Source organism: Coptis chinensis, chromosome 2, assembly GCF_015680905.1.
Source record: "Coptis chinensis isolate HL-2020 chromosome 2, ASM1568090v1, whole genome shotgun sequence".
Classification (NCBI taxonomy): Eukaryota; Viridiplantae; Streptophyta; class Magnoliopsida; order Ranunculales; family Ranunculaceae; genus Coptis; species Coptis chinensis.
The window spans coordinates 41,430,833-41,453,459 of NC_141457.1; positions in this window are offsets into that span (position 1 = coordinate 41,430,833).

Genomic DNA, 22,627 nt, shown 5'->3' on the forward strand with positions numbered 1-22,627 from the left:
TAAGACTCTTTAGACTCGGAAAACTTCACACTATCCTCCAACTATGGGTAAAGGTAGTCATTTATTTGTTGCAAAATAATGTGGGATGTGACACCCGCGTATTTTGTCTTGGTACTGTATCTCGACACTATATGATTGTCAAGTTTTCAAAATTCTCTCTCCATCGAGTAGGCAATTTGTGATCTCCCATTTGCTCAATTCAAAAACACTTCTCCCACAAAAGTTAAAATAAATTCTTTTTTTATTAATAATTTAGAAAAACCTTTCTAATATCACTTAAATTATATAATTAATTTCCGTTTTTGTTTCTTTTTTGGCAGATATGTTTACTGTTATGACGTTACTGTTATGACTGTTACAATCAGCTTATGCATACATTTGTATATTTTTTGTCCCTTTCTTTTTAGTAAAAAGTATGTAACTTGAGATTCTTAGAACATCTGCTATGGCCGAATGCTTAAATCTTGATTATGAACTTGTGCATTTGCTATTACTCTGATGTCTTATTTGTATTTTTTATAAGTTTTTGAGGTGTTAGTTTAGCACTTCAATTGCCTTACTCTAGGTATAACCCTAATTAAAAATTTTGGGTGGATCACCCCCAATTCCCGATTACACCCTCATTGCATTACAAGAGTATCTCATTTACACCAAAATCTCGATCTATCTCAACAGTGAGGGAGTAGAGAAACCCTCTCCTGTGGGAAAAGCAACACCTTTCCACCCTCTCCCCACCATTTCCAGATCTACCCACTGGTTTATACAACCCAAACCTCACTGTTTCTCTCCCCCCATTGCCCAAATCCATCCAATCTCAGTAGATCTAACCCCTTTGAGCTATGAAGAAGAAAAAAAAAACCTCTCTTTTCTCCTTTCTCTTCTTAGTTTCTTGTTCATAGTCCAAGATTTATGCATTTTTTTGGCATGATTGGAGTTATTGAGGAGGGAATTCTCTGGAATCCTCTTCTTCTTTTGCAACTCCATACTTTTGTAGTAGATATAATAGATCTTAGTCTTTTAGTGTTGGTGTTTTGGCTGGTGGCTTCAAGCGTACTCCTTTTTGTTTGTATGATTTCCCCTTTTGTGATCTTAAATCTCGGTTTGATTCGCTTGTGTTTGTCTCACTTTTCCTCCATATTTTGTTTATGCAGGATCCAATCCTTCCTACTTCCCCATCCAATGCTAAGGTGGATTGATGCCTTTAGGCCGCCGCGTTTCAACAACGCACTTGGTGGGGTGTTTCTTTTGGGAAATACTAATCTGATTATTTAGACCTTCGGGTTCTTGTTATGGACCTTTGGGTTATTGTTTTGGACCTTTTGGTTTGTGCTTTGGAAGGAAGAGGGTTGTGGTTACTATATCAGAAAACGGGCCCGTAGGACAAAATTGTGTTTTAATTTCACTTCTAGTTTGGTTCCGCAAATAATTAAGGCTCAAGGACAACCCGGGTTGACCACTACTGAACCTTTATTTAAGTTTTTATCAGTTAAATCAAAATCAAAATGTTGTGGCTATTGGGGAAAACTCCCACGTGACTTTTCAAGCACACTCACATTTTATGTTAGGACTAACATGAAAATTTTAATTTATTTCATGTTATACACATGCATAGTGGTGTTTGCATGTTTGTTGAACACATGCATATTGGTGTGTGCATGTGTGGTAGTAGTGTTTGCATGTTTGTTACACACATGCATAATGGTGTGTGCATGTGTGGTATACACATGCATAGTAGTGTTTGTATGCTTGTTATGCACATGTATACACATATATAGTGTTTGTATATGTGTTATACACATGCATAATGGTGTTTGCATGTTGATATGCACATGCATAGTGGTGTTTGCATGTGTGTTGTACACATGCATAGTGGTATTTGCATGTGTATCGGACTACTACTCCAAACTTAAAAATATCATCAACGATAACAATATCGAAATTGAGATAAATCACACAATTGATTAACACAAGATTCGAGGATTTGAAAAAGAAATTCAATTGTTGTTCAATTGTTTGTCGAACCAGTGCCGAAATCGACCCAATTATTTTTCAATTATCAATAATCTAGAATTGAAAAATGAGAAGAGTGTTTGTCATAAGAGAATAAGATGTTTTCTTATATCTTAAATCACTAATTACAACACACAAACCAACTAACTCAAAGATGGAAACAACTAGATCTCAAAATTTTTTACAAGTTTCTAGTTGGAGTTTTTTTTTTTTTTTGCTAGATGGAGAAGAAGATAAATATTTTCTCATATCTTAAATCACTAATCACAAGTTCATAACACACAAATCAACTAGCTCAAAGATGAAAACAATTAGATCTCAAAAGTATTTTACAAATTTCTAGTTTGAGTTTTTTTTTTGCTAGATGGAGAAGAAGGTCATAATTGGTATTAAAAAAATAATAATTTGCGGATGTCAGCCCGAAAATATCCTTATAGCGAAATTATTAGTGATAGATGCTGATGTTAGTCCGTTTTTGTCCTAAAACCGTAATTATTGGTCAACCATGCCTAAAACCGAAATTATTGGTTAATTTATGTGTTTGGGCCTAAATTTGTGTTACTGTATCGACGGAGTTGACGCGATTGAAGTTTGGTGTCGATAGGTGACGATTGCCGTGGATTCAAGATTCGATAGGGGATTGAAGCTGCCTGGAGAAATTGTTGGTTTTAGTTTGGCCAATGTATTTGCTATCTTTCCTTGTAATTTTCTTTGGCTGTGTGTTGTTTGTAAGTTCCGATTCTTATGAATAATATAACAGCAGTTCCTATATATATATAAAAAAAAAGGGTTTTTTAGACTTTGGTCCTAGCATAGTTGGTTTATTAGACTTTGGTCAAGAAAAGCTTGAATATTTGATTTTAGTTTTAGTTATGTTTGTTCACCATTAGTCAACTCAGTTGACTAACAGTCAACTTAGTCGTATGTAAGCAGATTGACAGCGTTGACCATTAGTTAACTGACTAACGGTGAACAAACAGAATTAGGACTAAAGTCTAATGGTAGTTAGCTCTTTGTTAATGGTAGATAGTTAATGGTAGATAGGTTAGAGTAAAAAGTAGCCATTAAAGTAGCTTCTAGATCTAGTTTTTATTTAATTGTTTTTAATTAAGTTTAATTTCAAATCCAATTCTTGTTTTAGATTAAACTATTAGAATCATTACTCTTAATTAGTTTGATTAATAAAATAGCTAGTTGTTAAATTTCGATTCTTGTCATTTACATTTGTGTTAGATCTGATTCATTTATTACTTGTTATTCAATTCTTAGTTATTAATTAGATTTTAATTATTGTTTAATTTAGATTAGTAAATTTCAATTCTTTATATTATGTTTAGTTTTAATTTAATCGAAAATGATTGCGTAATGATTCTCGGCTAAACCTCCATTAGAGGGGGTTGAGAAGCCTTGATAAAAGCTTGATTCCGACTATCGTAGAATCGTCGTAATTTCCTTTCCACTCTAGAAACGATTAGTTCACCATGAGAATGGGTTTAATCGCTCACATGCTAGTTATGAATTGGTAGGAATGCCATGTGTACTTAGAGATTAGGAAGAACCAATTGTTTTCTGGCGATTCAATTCGGATTACGACGATTAAATGGATTAATAGGATTAAGTCGAGTTAAGGTGGAATCAATCCCCCTCTAACTCCTTATCATAGAATCAACGTAACATTCCCTTAGTTATTTTGATAACCGACTAGTTGCATCTTGTGGTTAGTTGCATCGTAGTCTAGTTGCCTTTTCGTAAATCTCTCATTAGACCTTAAGTAGAGTAATTACACGTGATAACAAGCATGCGGATGGACTAGGAGTGGAACGAATCACTCTACTCCACTATATCTCATAGGATTGAGAGTAGAAACTTTGATAAATTAGACACATAAGATTAAGATAAGCTTAGTTTTACTTACGTTTAGAGTTTCATCGCTTTATTTCGTAGGTAAAACTATTCAATACCTCTTTTCTTGCAATATCCAGAGAACGTGCAGACATGTGAACCCGATGTCGCTCACTTTCTCCTTCCCAATGACGTTCTTACCAATCCACCGAAGCTTTCTGACCCGGTTGGTTGGTTCGTTTCAGAGATGATATTTGTCGCAATGAGAGAAATCATATTATATTGACCCTCCATAAGGGTGTTGTTCATCAATGCAGGAACTCCAGTATACTGGGACTCCTGCACTGTGGCTTCTTGGTTTTGTCAAGGCATAATGCCTAAAATTTCAGCCAATTTCGCTCTCGATAATTCTCTCCTAGTCCCAGCCACTTTCATGAACATTTTCTAACTGTCCAACTCTCTCTTCTAATAGAACTGCTTGACCAAATCGGGCCATGTGTCGAGTACCACAACCGATTCCAACCCCCTCTTAATCATCTCGTCACCGTAAAATGGCGCGAAGCGGTCGGCCATAAACGCTTGTTCCGGCAACAACCTTCGTTTTTGAGCCATGATATCTTAGAACGATTTGAGGGTTTAACTGGACTGTGGGAATGGAGTTTGAGACTCCCTCACTAACAAAACAGTAGTGGTAGCGTGGCACTTCCAAATTCTTTGAGATTTTGGGTATTTTTCGGTGGTGGGAATTTTTGGGATTGGTGGTGGAGTGTTTTAGAGAAGAATTGAATGTGGAATTATATTGTGGGCGTGGGTGTATTAAGGTTTCTTTTTATTTTTATTTTTAGTTAGGTTTTTGAATTTGGTAATGGCGGAAATGGAAAGAATCGCGATTCTGTTTGATTCGGAGGAAGGAGACGCACGTGCGTGCGTTGGGCCCAAGCCCAAAATGATTTTCTGATTTTTGTCGATTTTTTGCACAACTTTAAACTAAAATTCCCGCTTCGTTACCTGTCCGATTTATGCGAATGAGATATGAAAATGATCAAGAGAGAATTTCCAATCTAATGATCCATAAAATACTCTATTCCAACCGTGGGTGACATATAAGAAGATGACAAATGCCTCGAAGTGCGTGCATGATGTAAGTCATGCGAACGAATGAAATCTAACTTAATAGAAAACGTTAACCTGAATCGTAATACAATTAAACGGTCTAACCAACACAACTGGAGAGTTGAACAAACCAGGATGGAACGAACACCCCACTCCCAAACAAATTTTAGACACAAAGTTGAGAAAATTTGTTTTAAAAAGTGGGTCTTTTAAAGTCAGATTCCCGAGACTTATTAACTTACTATGTTTGTGATTTTAACAAATTTTTTTTATTTTTTATGAATAAAAGTTAATATAAAAAAAACAAGAAAGCAATAAATGCATAATTCACACCATAGAAGAACATGACTCAAAAACCGAGAAAACATGCAAGAGTGGAAAATGTGAATTAAGTTGACCGTGGACTTAGGATCCGGTACTTATAGCCACACACTCCATAAGGAGGGTCCGGTTACCTGAATGGTGCACATATCAGTATACGAAAGTGATAGGAAGTACACCAGACAACCAAATGAGTTGTTTATAGTCAGATACGTGAGACTTTAACAAATAACTGGATATATATATATTAATACCCTGCAGTTTCCATATATCAACAACCTAAAGAGTTGTGGGTCTTTCCAGAAATAAATAACATGGAATGCACCCCCAAAATAATCAGGCACCAAGATTTCCTATGGCACATCCTAGTGGAATGAAAACGAAGTCTGATAGACCTAGAACGTAATCGAGCATGCACCTTCTTATTCATCTTTGAACGAGAGGTTGTCCAAGTGAATGAGTACGAAAAAATGGATGGTTGTGGAAGATATGGTGGATAAGGATAAGTATTAGAAGGAAAGAATGGAAAGAATGAGAATGTGGGTTTAGCACAAAACTCATTCATGGTGTAGGTAGGAACTGTCTCAATTCTGAAAATGTAGGTGTCATGTGCCTTTTCTTCAGGAATTATATCCGTATTAGGCGGATTTAGAAAATCATTAAGCACAGAAGAAACAAGAGGGTCAAGTGCAAACTCCAGGTTCCTTTGAAAAGGTGTAGGATGGGGTACATTGATGGAAGGGGAATGATGTGAGGTGGGTGAATGGTTATCAATAGGAGGGGACTCTCTAGGTGGCGAAGAAGAGTTGTAAAAGAGTTGAAGGAAATCTTCCTTAATTCCCTCCACGTCCAAGGAGTCCTTATTAAAGTTGGAACGTCCAAAGAAAAGGAATTTGTGCATCTGATTATTTAGAAACGTGGTTTTGACATAATCATGAGCTAAACTTTCGATCATACTAACCTCTCTATCGATATTGGTATCAGGAACCTGTGTGATCGGTTTAAATACATTGACCTCAGCGGAAAGATGGCAAAAAGATAAGGACATCGAACCATTGTGGCAATTTATAAGCGCGTTGGCAGTTGCCAAGAAGGGGCACTCTAAAATGATCGGGACAACGTCGTTAGCGACTTCTGTATCAAGGATAACAAAATCCGCAGGATAGTAGAAATCTTGAACCTTAACCAATGCTTTTTCCACGACACCCTTAGGATACTTGATAGACCTATCAGCTAATTGCAATGTCATTGTTGTAGGTTGCATTTCTTGTAGACCTATTTGTTTATATAAATAATAAGGGAGTAAGTTAACACTCGCCCCCAGGTCTAATAAAGTAATGGTCATTTGAGTATCTCCTCAGGTGCATTGTACAGTAGGACGACCAGGGTCCTTGTACTTAACTATTCTATTATGTTCTAATAAAGTTAGAACCTATTTAGTGAGAAAGGCGTCTTTTGGAATATTTGTCCTACTCCTAGTAATGCACAACTCCTTAAGAAACTTAGCGTGGTGTGGTAATTTTTTAATTGCGTCGAGGAAGGGTAGGTTAATCGTTAGATTTTTAAAAACGTCCCTAATCTCGTCAAAGTTTGTATCTCTTTTTAACATAGCTAATTTCTGGGGAAACGGTGGTTTCTTACTATGTTTAGCGTATGGTTCTACTGGATATCTAACCTTTGCTTTTTGCTTCTTAGGTTGTGGTTTAACTGGTACCTCTACAGGGGTAGGATCTTCAGTTTCTGTTTTAGTATCTAGTATAATATCTGGTGTAGGAAATCCTTGTGGGGTAACTATAGACATAGTTACTTTGTTATCCACCACTCTGCCTGATGGAATTTATCTCTCATACGTTTGCAATTTCGTTACTAGTATTACCGTTTACTTCAAAGGCTGTGTTTGGTGTTTTAGGATTAGGTATTGCTTGTCCTGGAAACACACCTTTGGGTTGTACTTTCTCTTGAGCTAACTGCTATAAGGAAAGTTGGATGGCTTGTAAAATCTGTTGTTGAGATTGCATAAAGGTATCAAAATGATCCGGTTGTGGAGTAGTATTTGCTACTGGTTGTGTGACAGGAACTATGTCACGTTGATTATTAATGGGTGGATTTTGGTAGTTATTATTTATTGGAATGATACCTCTATTAGCATTATAATTATTATTGTTATAATTATTATAATTATCCTGACCTTGTGCTTGACCTTGTCGTGGTTGAGCTTGGTTATAATTGTTTGTTTGCCTAACATTTGGGTTAAACAACCTTGAAGGTTGTTGATTATTCCGCCAACTGAAGTTGGGGTTTTGTCGCTAAGCTGCGTTAGGTTCGCTATTAATGGAACAAACGTTATCTTGTTGTGATTGTTGTTGCTCATAAGCGAAAAGACAATAGGAGTCGGGATGCTCTGGACTCAAACAGAAATTACATGGATTGGAGTTGACATTCATAACGGGGATAGACATTTGTTGAACAGAAATAGCCTCTACCTTTTTAGTTAGAGATTGGATTAAATTTTTAAGTTCCGGATCGGGTTTCATCTCAAACATACCGGCGGCCTTTACTGTTGTAGAAGAACTAGCGTTGCGGGAGAGATCGTCACTACTCCCCAAGTTATTATTATGCTTAGTCTGATCTTCTAAAAATTTATAAGCCTCTGAGGCTCCTTTACTTAAGAAACTACCCCCATTCATTATGTCAAGGACTTCTTTATGGTGGTGTAGAAGTCCCTTGAAAAAGGCACGAACTAACGTGTCTTTCGCGAGGTTATAATGTGGACACTCTATAAGTAGATCGGTGAAACGATTCCAAGCCTCTGAAAATGATTCATGAGGATTCTGTCAAAAGAAATGAATCTTGGAAAGCATTTCATCGGTCTTTAGTGGGGGGTAAAAATGTTCCATGAATAGTTGAACAAGTTTAGCCCACGAGTCCACAGAATTAGGCGCTTGGGCAGTTAACCAAGATGCCACCTTATCGGCTAAGGAGAAGGGAAATACCCTTAGTTTAATTTGTTCAACACCTACTGTAGGATGGTGGAATGTAGTAAGGACTTGGTCAATCCTACGCATGTGCTGATAGGGTTTTTCATGGTCTAACCCATGAAAAATGGGTAACAAATTAAATATATTTGGGGGGATTCAGAAATCCCCCATTTGGTTTGATAGAACGATGCAAGATTTAGGGCTATCGTTCAAGGCTTTATAAAAGTCAGAGAGAGGAGACTCTCTTTCTTCAGCCATTACTTCAGGTGGTGTGTGTGGTATGCTAGCTAGAGGTGTAGTGAGTGGTATATTAGAAAGACTTGTTTGTTGCCGTTGTCGGTTAATTACGTTAGGTGTTTTTCTTCGGCCTGACCTTAATCTCATGTAAGGCTAAGACCAATATTAATGAAACACAACAACACTCCAAACAATCTTGATATGTTAGTATGAACCTCTAACAGAAGATGCGAGGTGTGGAAAAAAAGAGTACCTGAAAGCCTCCTTGCTTCGCTTATGAATAACGTCTTGTTTACGCGTGCTCAGTGTATATAACAAGTTAGAACACTGAAAACTCAAGAAATGGAAGTTCAAACAAACCCGGGAAAATCGGGTAGTTTCAGCCAGGAGCGGCTTGTGCGCGCCGAATATGCCCATGCAAAGCGCAGGTTCTTCGCCAAAAAAAGTAGGATTCCAGTGTGGGCGCAATGGTGCTCAAGTTGGCCTTGGTAGAGAGCAGGTGGCGCTCAAAGGGGGTGGGATTCCAGTGTGTGGGTGCAGGGGTGCGCTCCACTTTGGCTTGCCGAGTAGCGCGAAAAGCTCTCGAAAGTAATTTTTCAGTAGAAACTTGCAAAGCTGAAACAGACAACCACATTGAGAATCCAAACAAGGGTGGGTGGGTTATGGGACTTTGAAAAACTATCAAGTCTACAGAAAACAATACTAAAGAGTACTAAGATGGCAGCGGCACCATTTGATAAACGTAAAATTGAATAATTTACCTACAAAATGAACGATGAAACTCAATGCAAGTGAAACTAAACTTAATTACGTGTTACTATCAAAGATTTCTATACTCTTAATTCTATCGAAATAGAGTGGAGTAAAAAGTTCGTTCCACTCTTAGTTTTTTAGCATTCAAGTTTCCTAAATTGACTAATCTATTCAAAGTCTAATGAGAGCAATGGTGGGAATTATACTACAATGTGAATTAAAACTAGACATAATATAAAGATTATAACTTTATTAAATTTAACTAAACAATAATTGAATTCTAAATTAATAACTAAGAATTGAATAACAACAACTGAAATTAGATCTAAAAATTTTAAATGACAAAATCGAAATGAACAAGAAATAACTATTTTATTTATCTAATCAATGAAGAACTATGATTCAAAGAATTCATCTAAAACAATGTATGAAACTAATTAATTTAACTAATTGAATTCAAAAACTAGATCTACAAGCTATTTTAATGGCTACTTTCTATTCTAGATTCTCTAACTATCCCTTTCTTAAGAGCTAAGTCTTGTTTTATGTAAAGGAGGAGACCAGATCCACAATTTCGTGTATGGGCTGAGGAGCCATGTTTTGGGCCGGAAAGTCGAGCCCAAAGCCCAATTTCTCCAGTCTACAGAGCCCGTTTCAGCTAGCTTTGACTTCAGTAGACTTTTCGTCCACTTCTGCTCCTCTGATTGGGTCAAGGCTTGGACCATTGGAAAGCTCTTTCTGATCCGGTCGTTTTGACATAAGGTAGGCCCAAATCCGAGGCCTGAGTCCAAAGATATAGTCTTCGGAAATTCTGCTGACTTGTGCACTGTTTTTGCCTGTGTTGACTTTTCAGCTTTTGACCGGGCTTTATAAAGGCTTTGTCTCCTTGAATCTTGGCCTTTATCACAAAAATTCTTAGCAACCAACCCTTTGCTCTTTTATATCGCCAAAGTGGCACGTTTCTGCACATAATTGAGTTCCATGCCTGAAATATATAAAAACACGTAATTAGCATTAACTCTTATTTATTACTCGCATAATTGGTCTAAAAGTAGTATTATTAAGGGGTTAAAACTACAGTTTTGGGCTCTTACCAGTGGGCGTTACCGTCGTGATCGTGTCTAAAGTTAGAGCTTTGAAGTTGGATTAGGGTTTTGTATATAGATTAGGGTTTGAAGTTTGATTAGGGTTTGGTTAGGGATTAGGGCTTGAAGTTGGAATTTGAAGTTTGAATTTATATGTTTGAAGTTATTTTATATGAATTTCAAATTTGAAGTTATGTATATGAATTTTAATATGAATATGAAAATGTGCGTTTGAATTTCACGTTAAATTTGAATATGAATTTGAACGTGAATTTGAGTTTGAATTTGAATATGGTTTGATGTATATGAATATAAATTTGAACGTGAACGTGAATTTGAATATGAATTTGAACGTGAATTTGAGTTTGAATTTGAATATGGTTTGATGTATATGAATATGAATATGAATTTGAATATGGTAGTTATGTATATGAATTTTAATATGAATATGAAAATGTGCGTTTGAATTTCACGTTAAATTTGAATATGAATTTGAACGTGAATTTGAGTTTGAATTTGAATATGGTTTGATGTATATGAATATAAATTTGAACGTGAACGTGAATTTGAATATGAATTTGAACGTGAATTTGAGTTTGAATTTGAATATGGTTTGATGTATATGAATATGAATATGAATTTGAATATGGTTTGATGTATATGAATATGAATATGAATTTGAAGAAAATCAAAAAAATTAGTTTTGCTTGGATTTTGGTCCAAACGACCCAGTCAGGTCGCAGAGAAGTGTTCAAAATGATCTCTTCAGACCGCTCAACATCTCTCTAAATGACCTCTTCAGACCGCTGCCCTTTAGACCTAAACGACCTCATCAGATCGTTTAGGTATGCATCCAAATAATTTGGTGTGGTTGTTTAGGTCTATAGGCAAGCAATCTGCTGATCAGGTCTTAAATGTGTATTTTATTACCCTTACATTATTGCATTACAGCCCTTATTATGTATAATAAAAAGATAACTCATAGCTTTATTGCCTTTTTCATGTTACAGAGCAATTCATACCACTTATCATAAAAGCTGCGTCTTAGCACCAAAAGGAGCCTTATTTATGCTTATTATAAAGACTCGAAGCTGCTATGAAAAAGTGCTGAAAAAGTTAAAGTCCAAGTCAAAGGTCAAAGGTGAAGGACTCAGAACTAGAGAACTGAAAGTCACGTCCTTAACTCAGAAGACTAAAGATGGATGTCCTTGATACAAAAGAAGTCTTGCTCTAAATCCTAACTTGATCAAGAAGAAATGAAAAAGCAAAAGGAAAAAGCAAAAAAGAAAAGCATAAAGCAACCTTGGTAAGGTGTCTTAATTGTAGAGGGAGATGGCAAATCAATTTTTCGTAAAAGTAGGGGTATAAGAACTCAAAAGTAGGATGAGAGAATACATCTAGACTTATTCTAGTGTCATGTAAAAGTAGTGTAGGATTTAATTTTCAAGTCATTTACATTCAAGTTATTTTACTTTTTGTTCTTCATTTCAATCAAGTTATTTATTTCAAGTTTTGTTATTCATTTCAATCAAGTTATTTCTTTCAAGTTGTGTTCTTCATTTCAATCAAGTTATTCCTTTCAAGTTTGTGTTTTCAATATTTCAATCAACAAAGTCTTACAAGTTTTCTTCAATGCAACTAGAGTTAACAAAAAACAAGTCCTAAACGCTAAAGAAATCTACCTTTCCTCCTTCAAAACTCCCATTCATTCAAGCTCTAAACAATCTATGGTGAACCCCACTCGAATAAACTTTGAACTCACAACAAAACTACAAGATTAATCTGCATAGGTCGTTAAGGCCAGATTTGTCGGTGAACGATATTTGGGGATCATTTTTGATGCTTTTATGCGACCTGGCTGGGTCGTCTGGACCAAAATCCAAGCAAATTTTTTATTTGATTTTGTTAATTTCATATCCAAACCAAATTCATATACGCACATAACTTCAACTTCAACTTCATATACATAAAACCATATTCAAATTTAGATTCATATACACACATAACTTCAACTTCATATTCATATACATAAAACCATATTCAAATTCAAATTCATATATGCCTTCATATACATAACTTCAAATTCATATACACACATAATTTCAACTTCATATTCATATACATAACATACATAAAACCATATTCAAATTCAAATTCATACTTCAAATTCATATACAAATGATTCTAACTTCAAATTCCAAATCCTTTAGTCGTTGTCTTCATCACCATCTCTATCTTCGTCGTTGTTATCATCTTTATCATCATCCACGATCAGTCCCCAAATATGCGTTTTTATTATCTTATAATGCTTCAATGTAGTCAAAATATATGATTAATAATGTAGAAAACTCATGCTCTTATCACTTTTTTAGGATACAACCCTATTATGGACAAAATACCTCAAAAGACGTATTCTAGAGTCAAAAGGAGCCTAAAAGGGACCTTATGGAACAACTGGGAAAAAGTGCTAAAAAGTCAACTGCCAAAGTCAACGATCAAAGTCAGCGGTCAAAGTCAAATTCAACTCAAGGGTCCGAAAGCTCAAAAGCTCAGGAAACACTCCAAGGCTTCAAGGACCAAGTACTCAACCCTTTGCAAGACAAGGACTAAGCATAAAAGTCTTAAAAGGCCAAAGAATCAAATTCCCAAAGACATGGGCTTGGGCCCAAAAGGCTTGACCCTATTTACTCAAAGAAGGCACAAGAAACTTCTAGATTAGGTTGCTTGTTAGATAAGAGGGGCAATTATGTAAATCTCTACACATATATAAGTGTAGAGATTCCCACAAAATATGTATGTTGGTTAGGGTAGTTTAGTTAGGAGTAGTGTAAGTAAGTAGGAGTAGGAGATCATAATTAGTTAATTATTTTTATTTACTTTTAATCATTGTTTTTCATTTTCATTACTTTAAAGCTTGAATCTTTGTTGAATCTAGTTGCTTTTCTTCCATTCAAAGTTTTTAATCTTGTTTTTCATACAATAGTTCTTCAAAACAACTTCTATTTCATTCATTCACCCAACCAAAGTTGGTTATACTCATTTGAATCAATAAAATGAGTATAACTTGCTAACCAAGTTACCTTTACATATCAATCTCTTCATGTTTTTCCATATAAAACAACTATTGTTTTCATGTTTTAATCATCAAAACAATAATAGCTAGTTCTTAACATTAGCATACATCAAAAACCATAAAAAAAAAAAACAATAGAGAAATCAAGAAAAATTGGGGTTTTCTCCATCACAATTCTATTCACATTAGATCTAAGATGAACCACTTAACAACCCCTATACCCTACGACTATAGATTGTCAAATGTCGCCGCCATCATGGATCTACTGATATAAGAAGAAGAGTGAATCAAAAGGGGAGTATCTCTCTCTTTTCTCAAAATTTCTCAACTTGTTTTTCTTATTTTCAAGTTTTCTTTCTTGTTGGATCTTACTGACCCATTTTGTTTATGATTTCAGGTCTTACTCTGAGTTGAAAACAACTTTGGGAAGCAACTGGAGGAAGCCACTCAAAAGTTGCTGGAGTACCGGCTGTGACAGTCTGCTGATCAGCGCCTCCCAAATGTGCGTTTTATTACCCTTATATTATTGCATTACAACTTTTCTAACGTTTAATGAAAGACAACTCATAGCTTTTATTGTCTTTTTCTGGTTACAAAGAAATTTAGACCACTTATTATAAAAGCTGCGTCTTAACACCAAAAGGAGCCTTAATCACGTGTATTATGAAGACCAGAAGCTGCTATGAAAAAGTGCTAAAAAAGTCAAAGTTAAAGGTTAAAGTCAAAAGTCAAAGCTCTCAACTCAGAAGACCAGAGATGGAGGTCCTTAGCACTAAATATGGCATTCTCCAAAACCTATCTTGATCAAGAAGAAATCAAAAAGCAAAAGAAAAAAACAAAAGCATAAAGTAAAGGGTGAGGTGTCTCAAATGTAATGGAGAAGGCTAAATCAGTAAAAAATATAAAGTAGGGGTATATAAATGATAAGAGCCCAAAACTATAGTTTAAATCCATTAATAATGTTTATATTTAGCCAATTATGTTATTAATAATATAGATTTATCATTAATTATGTGCTTTTGAGTATTTCAGGCTTCGGAGTTGAATAAATGTCAATTTGTTACTAATTAGGCGCTAAAAGGACCTAAAGTGATTGCTAGAGAAGTTCCATAAAGAAAGTCTAAGTTTAATGGAGAAAAAGCCCAAGTCAACACTGTTAAGTGAAAGTCAAACCGGATTAGAGAGCTGAAGAAAAGTCAACAGAACTTCAAAAGGCCATATTGTTTGACTTAGGCCTCGGATTTGATCCCATTTTATATAAAAATGACCGGCTCAGAAAGCTCTTTCCAATGGTCCAGACCTTGACTCACTCAGAGCAGTATAAGTCAGTGAAAACCTGTGCTACAGTAACACAACCAGAATTAGAAGTCTTGGATTCAACCAATTGTGTTATGGACTTGATTTATGGGTCCATAAACTAACCTAAAAATCCATGCACGAATTTGTATAATTATATAAGAGAATAAAAACCCTAAACTCTCTCTCTCTCTTCCATTAGTTAGAATAAATTAGGCTTCTCTCTCTTTCTCTCATCTTTAGTTTTAGTTTATGAGTTTAGTTTGTAGCCACCATTGATTCAATTCAAGTTATCTTTAATAAAGTAGTTATTCATTATGTTTTCTTATTTCTATTATTATGTCCATGATAGTCCCATGATTCATAGCTAAACTCCCTCTGATTTTTCTCACAAGGAATGTGTCAAAACACATAACACTCTAATTTTTCCACTCAAGTTTGCTAACTCCAGTGTGCAGTAGGCACATGTTTCCTCACAATCTCAATGGCAATCCGAAGAAGCCGAGGTTGATTAAACATATCTACCACTTACTATCACACCAACCTATTCCTAATTGAGCTAGATGTCTTTATTAGGTGATATAGGGCATAGGTGTTGGTTAAAGAAGGAAGGAAATGGATATTCAAAAAGGCAAGTCTGAGAAAATAGAGTCTTCATATTATGTAACTAGAGAAAACCTTGTTCTTTTGCTTCTACACTTTGTTTCCATTCTTAGCCTTTTTATTTTGGCTTTTTGACTCATTTTATTCTATTTTTGGAGTTTTTATTTTATTTTTATTTTATTTTATTTTCTTTGGATGGAAACTTCCTTTCTTTTTCTTTTCTGAAGCAACTAACTAATTTTTGTTTACACAGGTTTTTCTCTTCTCTTTTCTTCACTCATCCTATTTCTTATACTTATCCAGATAGGTAGGCTGATTTTATTTTTTATTTTGTTTTATTGGGTAAAAGATTTTTGGTTTGTGAAAAGGCTAATGAAAGGTTCAGTGGGGCGACTAGCAGATAATAAATTTCATATAGGTGTGAATTTCTAGCTATACCAATCCAAAGAGGGCCTAAATTCTCGCTTAGGATATGGTATGATGATCAAGCAAGTGGATGTGTGATTTCTCTACTCGGAATTTACTTCTCCCTTGTGTCATCACTCAGATATTTCACTCTTATGAGGCTTTTAGGCTAGATGCTCACATGATATGTATTAAGTACTCTAACTTAGGTCTCAGAAAAATACTGCCAAGTACAATCAAAGATGCTCATGCAAGATGTTCGTGAAATGATGCAATGACTATTACCTATATATTAATCTAAGTTTCAAAAATTAAATCCTAATTCAAATACTACGTGAGATTTCTAGAGTAACATAATCATGGAGAAGGGAACAATACCATTATCACTAAGTGCCTAGTATAAACATTATTTATGATTTTTTAATATTTTATAAAGAAAAGTGTGTAATCTACATCCTAAAAGTGTCTAATTTCTTCAAATGTTTCTATCTCACCCCCAAACAATCAAACGCTTTGTCCTCAAAGTGTAAAGAGATAAGGAAAGAATTTACCATATAAACGTGGCAAAAATTGGCAGTACCTGTAATAGAAATATTATAAAGATGATATGATAAAGCACAATTAAACTATTACGTACTAACTAAATTGGAGTAAACATGACAGGCAATGGGTGGCAAAACGTTTTGAAATGAAATACCAAAATACATCCACCCCCAAACAAAATTGGAAAAATCTTTTTAAGTTTCAAAAATTTTGTTTGGCCTATACTCCAGAAAGGTGGTATTGTACAAAAACTTAGGTCTTTTAAAGTCAGATTCCCTAGACTTAATGCATGTGATATATATATATATATATATATATATATATATATATATATATATATATATATATATATATATATATATTAACATGCAGTTTATCATATATCAATAATCTAAATAATTGTGGATCTTTCTATAAATAGTTAACACAGAATGCACCATCAAACATAATCAAACACCAAGATTTCCTATGACGTGACTTAGTGGAATGGGAAGGAATCTGATGGATATAGAACCTAATCGAGCATACAATTTCTTCTTTTTCCTCCTACAAAAGGGAGGCCAAGTGAATGAGTGTGAGAAAATATATGGTTTTGGAAAATATGTGGGATGTAGATAAGTTTTAGAAGGATGGAATGGAAAAAATGGTTGGATTCTATGAGGGATTAGCTCAGGTGAATGGTGGTCGGGTGGTGCTCTAGGTAGTATTTGAGAGGGTGGATCATCACAGGCTCTTAGAAACTCATAGAATTCCCCATCTAGCTTGGTCGCATTCACATAATTATGGTATTCATCTCTATCTTTGAGGAATTTATCTATCTCGTCTATTGTGAGATTTACTCCATCTCTCATAGGGTCGGAAGGCAAGGTGGAAAATGCTTTCTCTATTTCAATTATATTCAAGGAGTCAAAATTGTGATCTTTGTCTTTTTCCATTAGAGGGGTATCTACTAGTGTGGGGACGAAAACGTCAGCCACACTAATATGAGACACAAAACAGTAAATGGACTTCACTTCTCCTTTTATAGGCAAACCTAGTTGTCTCTGCTTTTGTCTAAACATGTTAACTTCCATAGAAAGATTTGCAAAAGAAAGAGTCATTGAGCCATCCCGACAATTGATTTGGGCGTTGGCGGTTGCCAAGAAAAGATGCCCTAATATGATATGAATAAAATCATGAGCATCTTCTGTGTCGAGAATAACAAAGTCAACAGGTAAAAATCCTGAACTTTAATGAGAATGTTTTCAACTACGCCTTTGGGATACTTAATAGAACAATCGGCTAACTGCAAAGTCATTTTGGTTGGTTGAAGTTTTGTTAGACCTAGTTGTTTATATAAATAAAAGGGAGTAAGTTAACACTTGCCCCCCAGGTCTAATAAAACAGTTGTTATGAAGGTATCATCTAAGGTGCATTATCCAGTAGGACGACCAAGGTCTTTGTACTTAACAATTCCGTTATATTCAGATAAAGAGGGATATTATTCAATTAAGAAAGCTTCGTGGGGAATGTTGGTTTTCCTCTTCTTGGTGCACAACTCTTTTAGAAACTTAGCGTGTCCAGGTAGACTTTTTATAGCATCTAGAAAATGTAGGTTTATAGTCATATTTTTAAACACTTCCCTAATCTCATCAAAATTCTCATCCTTTTTAGGCACAACTAGTCTCTGGAGATATGGTGGTTTATCTCTATATTTAGCATAAGGTTCGAAAGTATTATTAGTCTTTGCTTTATCTTTATTTGTTTTCCATCTAGGTGTCCATATTGGAACCTCTACAGGTGTAGGATCATCAGTTTCTATTATGGGGTATTGTAATCCTTTTGGTTGTGGTGGGATTGGAACTTCTACAGTTGTAGGGTCTTCAATTTCTATGGCAGTATGTTGTATGATTTCATTTTCAGCTTCTATCTAGGGGTGATCTTTAGGTGTAGTTACTTTGTTATCAACTACTTTCCCTGAACGAAGGGTAGTAACTGCCTGTAGGTCCCCTGGGGTTATATTACCATTACACTGAATACTGTTTATTTCAAAGGCGGTGTTTGTTGACTTAGGATTAGGCACTACTTGACCTGGAAACACGCTTGTTTGGTTATTATTTTGGTTAGGAGACATGTCAATAACCTTTTGGCACAAAAACTGCATCATTTGCATCGTTTGTTTCATCATATTAGAGTTTTGATCATTCTGATCTTTCATCAAGTTGGAGTTTTGTTACATAATTTGATTTTTTTTTCTAACAAGGTCACTACTACTTTGTCTGTAGATGGTTGGACCGGAATTAATGCTTGTTGAGCGTTCATGTCTTGATGTTAATAATTCTCGGTCATGGGCACTAAACCTCTATTCTGGTCACCTAAGTTTCCTTGTCCTTGATATGGAGTTAACTGGTTGAAGTTTGATGGTTGTGGTGGTGGTTGTGCATAGACAAGAGGACAATAGAAGTCGGAATGCTGAAGACTAAAACAGACATTATAACGAGTGGAGTTAATGTTCATGACTGGAGTGGGCTGTTGTTGAACAGAGAGGACATCTACCTTTTTAGTGAGGGCATCGATAAGAGTTTTAAGCTTGGAATCATGTTTAACCTCAAAAGAAGAAGGAGTGGAGTGGGAAGAGTCATTATCTCCCCAATTGTTGTTCCTCTTAGATTGATCTTCTAAGAATTTATAAGCCTCCAAGGCTCCTTTACTAAGAAAACAACCCCCAGTCATGATATATAGAACCTCCTTATGACGATGAAAAAACCCCTTGAAGAAGGCATGAACAAGCGTGTCTTTCGCAAGATTATAATGCGGGCATTTAATGAGAAGATCAGTGAAACGATTCTAGGCAACTGAAAAGGATTCATGATGATTCTGGCAGAAGAAATGAATCTTTTGAAGTATTTCATCTGTCTTCAGGGGTGGATAAAACTGTTCCATGAACAATTGAAAAAGATTAGCCCATGAGTCCACAGAGTTTGGCATTTGGGCAGTTAACCAAGACGCCACCTTGTCGGCTAGGGTGAATGGAAACACTCTAAGTTTAACTTGATCCGAACTTATGCTAGGATGATGGAATGTAGTGAAAACTTGTTCTATCCTACACATGTGTTGATAAGGCTTCTCGTGGTCTAAACCATGGAAAACCAGTAACAAATTAAATATATTAGGGGGAATTTGAAAATCCCACACTAGGTCTGCAAGAACGATGCACGACTTAGGGCCATCATTTATTGTTTTATAAAAATTAGAGAGGGGAGTCTCTGGTTCTTTAGCCATTGATGCAGGTGTAGTGTGTTAAATTATAGATAGGCGTGTGGTATTGCATTTACAAAAAAACAAGCCTGATTATACTAGAATTAAAACTCCTCTGATAGAAGAAATGAGGGGTGGAAGAAGGAGTACCTGAATGCCTTTTTGCTATATGTATGAATAACGTCTTGTATACGCAATCTCAGTGTATTTAAGAAGTTGGAAACACTGAATAACTTAAATGAAGAAAGTTGGAAGTTAACCTGTAAAAATTGGGCTACCTCATAAAGGGGCGCGGGCGCGCTTGGAATTAGGCTAATAAGGGCGCGTGCGCGCTCTTGTCTGACTCGATGTCCAGTGTTTAGAGGGTGGGAGCGGTCAAATGATAGGGTTAATATGGAGTGGGAATGAGCTCCAAAAACTTTGAAATTTTTACAGTAGTTTGTTAAGACATCCAGTAAGTCGCCTGTAAAATTTTAGATCAATCGGAGTTATGAAAGTCCTTCTACGGCCCTGCAAAATTTGTGAAACAGTTTTCAAAAACAACACAAACAACTGAATGGTTAACCAATCAAAACAGAGCTAAAAATTGCCAAAATTTTATTAGAGAATCCTGACAGATCATACGTGTTCCTGTAAAACATTTAGAGTAATTAGAGTTCTATAAACCCTCCTTATCGGTTGTTGTTCCAGAAATTAAGTGTTGCAAAATTGCAGAAACACACTAGAAATAATCCACTAGTTAGGTGGTCAAAACAAATAAAAAACACTTCAAATTTATACTGTAAACTCCTGACTTATGATAGATACTCCTGTAAAAATCTTAGAATTTTTGGAACTTCCTAAGTAACCTTACTCGTCAGTATTTCCCAAAACTTACGGTTTGGAAGCTGAAATGTAGCACTGTAAAGATGGTAATAGTTCACTAGGTAAAACAACTAGACAAAATCTGAAAATATTCCAGTAAATCAACAACACCGTTAATATTATGCCTGAAAAATTTCAGAATTTTTGAAAATTTAGAAATACCTTTACTGCAGTGTTCTTCATTGTGAATCCGCAGACACAAGGGAGGGCGGGCGCGCTCGGAACAAGGCAAAATAGAGGGCGGGTGCCCCTGTGCCTAAAATAGTGAACAGTACCAAAAATGCAAGAAAAAAAAAAGAAAAATTAAAAGGGTGGGTGGGTTGAGAATTGGGGATTGCCCCTTGAATTCAACTAATTGAATTCTTGTCCTGAATGAGTTTAAGATGGCAGCGACGCCATTTGATAAAGGCAAATTTATGTAAAACTAACTATCTATGTGTAAACACAAATAATCAATCAATTAAATAAGTGCTTAGATCAATATTCCTACTCTCAAATAATAATGAAGTAATATAGAGTACAAATTTGTTCCACTCATAAACTACCAAGATTAAAGTGTAGAAGTTTAAAAGGAGTAAAAAAGCCAAAATAAAAAGGCTAAGGATGGAAACAAAGTGTAGAAGCAAAAGAACAAGGTTTTCTCTAGGTACATAATATGAAGACCCTATTTTTTCAGACTTGTCTTTTTGAATATCCATTTCCTTCCTTCTTTAACCAACACCTACGCCCCGTATCACCTAATAAAGACCTCTAGCTCAATTAGGAATAGGTTGGTGTGATTGTAAGTGGTAGATATGTTTGATCGACCTCCGTTTCTTTAGATTGTCATTTAGATTGTGAGGAAATGTGTGCCCACTATACATTGGAGTTAGCAAACTTGAGTGGAAAAATCAAAGTGTTATGTGTTTTGACACATTCCTTGTGAGAGCCTACTTAGGCACGCTACCCAAAAGTTTCAGAAATGGACCTGCCATTTCATTTTATATCATAGTTCATTGTATAATTGTTTATCTTAAGATGATTTGATTAATATGCATGTATTAGTTTAAGTTTTAGAATGATCATCCTTGTTTAAATACTAATGAGATGTATAGATTTTGAAAAAAAATTAGGGAACAATTACTTTTATTTCTTAGTCGTTGTAGTATAAATGAAGTTTGTGAGTACCTTATCTAGAAAACTCTCACAAGGTTATAACTCGTCCACTAGGGAATTCTTAGTGGTTTAAGGCCTTATTGCATATGGTCAATGCAGTCGCACTCAGCGAAACGAGACTAGTTAAAAATACATTTTTGGCCACTTACTTTAATTTCACATATTCGCTTGAGGACAAGCAAAATCCTGTTTGGGGTTGGTTTGATAAGAGCCCAAAACTGTAATTTAAACCCTTTAATAGTATTTCTATTTAGCAAATTATGTTATTAATAATATAGATTTATCACTAATTACGTGCTTTTGAGTATTTCAGGCTTCAGAATTGAATAAATGTCAATTCGTTACTAATTAGGCGCTAAAAGGACCTAAAATGATTGCTAGAGAAGTTCCATGAAGAAAGCCCAAGTTTAATGGAGAAAAAACCCTTAAAAAGCCCAAGTCAACACTGTTATGTGAAAGTCAAACCGGATTAGAGAGCTGAAGAAAAGTCAACTGATAAGAGCCCAAAACTGTAGTTTTAACCCCTTAACAATCATACTTTTAGACCAATTATGTGAGTAATAATTAAGAGTTAATACTGATTACGTGTTTTTATACGTTCAAGGCTTCAAAGTCAATTATGTGCAGAAATGTGCCACTTTGATGAGATAAAAGAGCAATGGTTAGTTGCTAAGGAGTTCTGTGATTAAAGGCCAAGATTCAAAAAGACAAAGCCTTTGTAAAGCCTACTCAGACCTTGAAAAGTCAAAGTCCACGCGGGCAGAAACAGTGCACAAAGTCAGTAGAACTTCTAAAGACTGTATCTTTGGATTCAGACCTTGGAATTGGGCCTACCTTATGTCAAAACGACCGGCTCAGGAAGAGCTTTCCAATGGTCCAAGCTTTGGCCTAATCAGAGGAGCAGAAGTGGACTAAAAGTCTATTGAAGCCGAATCTAACTGAAGAGCCCTTTTTGGACTGAAGAAATTGGGTTTTGGGACCGATTTTCCGGCCCAAAACATGGTTCCAAGCCCATGCACGATTTTGGATCTGATTTCCTCCTTATCAACAAAGAAGACTTAACTCTTAAAATATCTGGGAGCTTAGGATAGAAAGTAGGCATTAGAATAGCT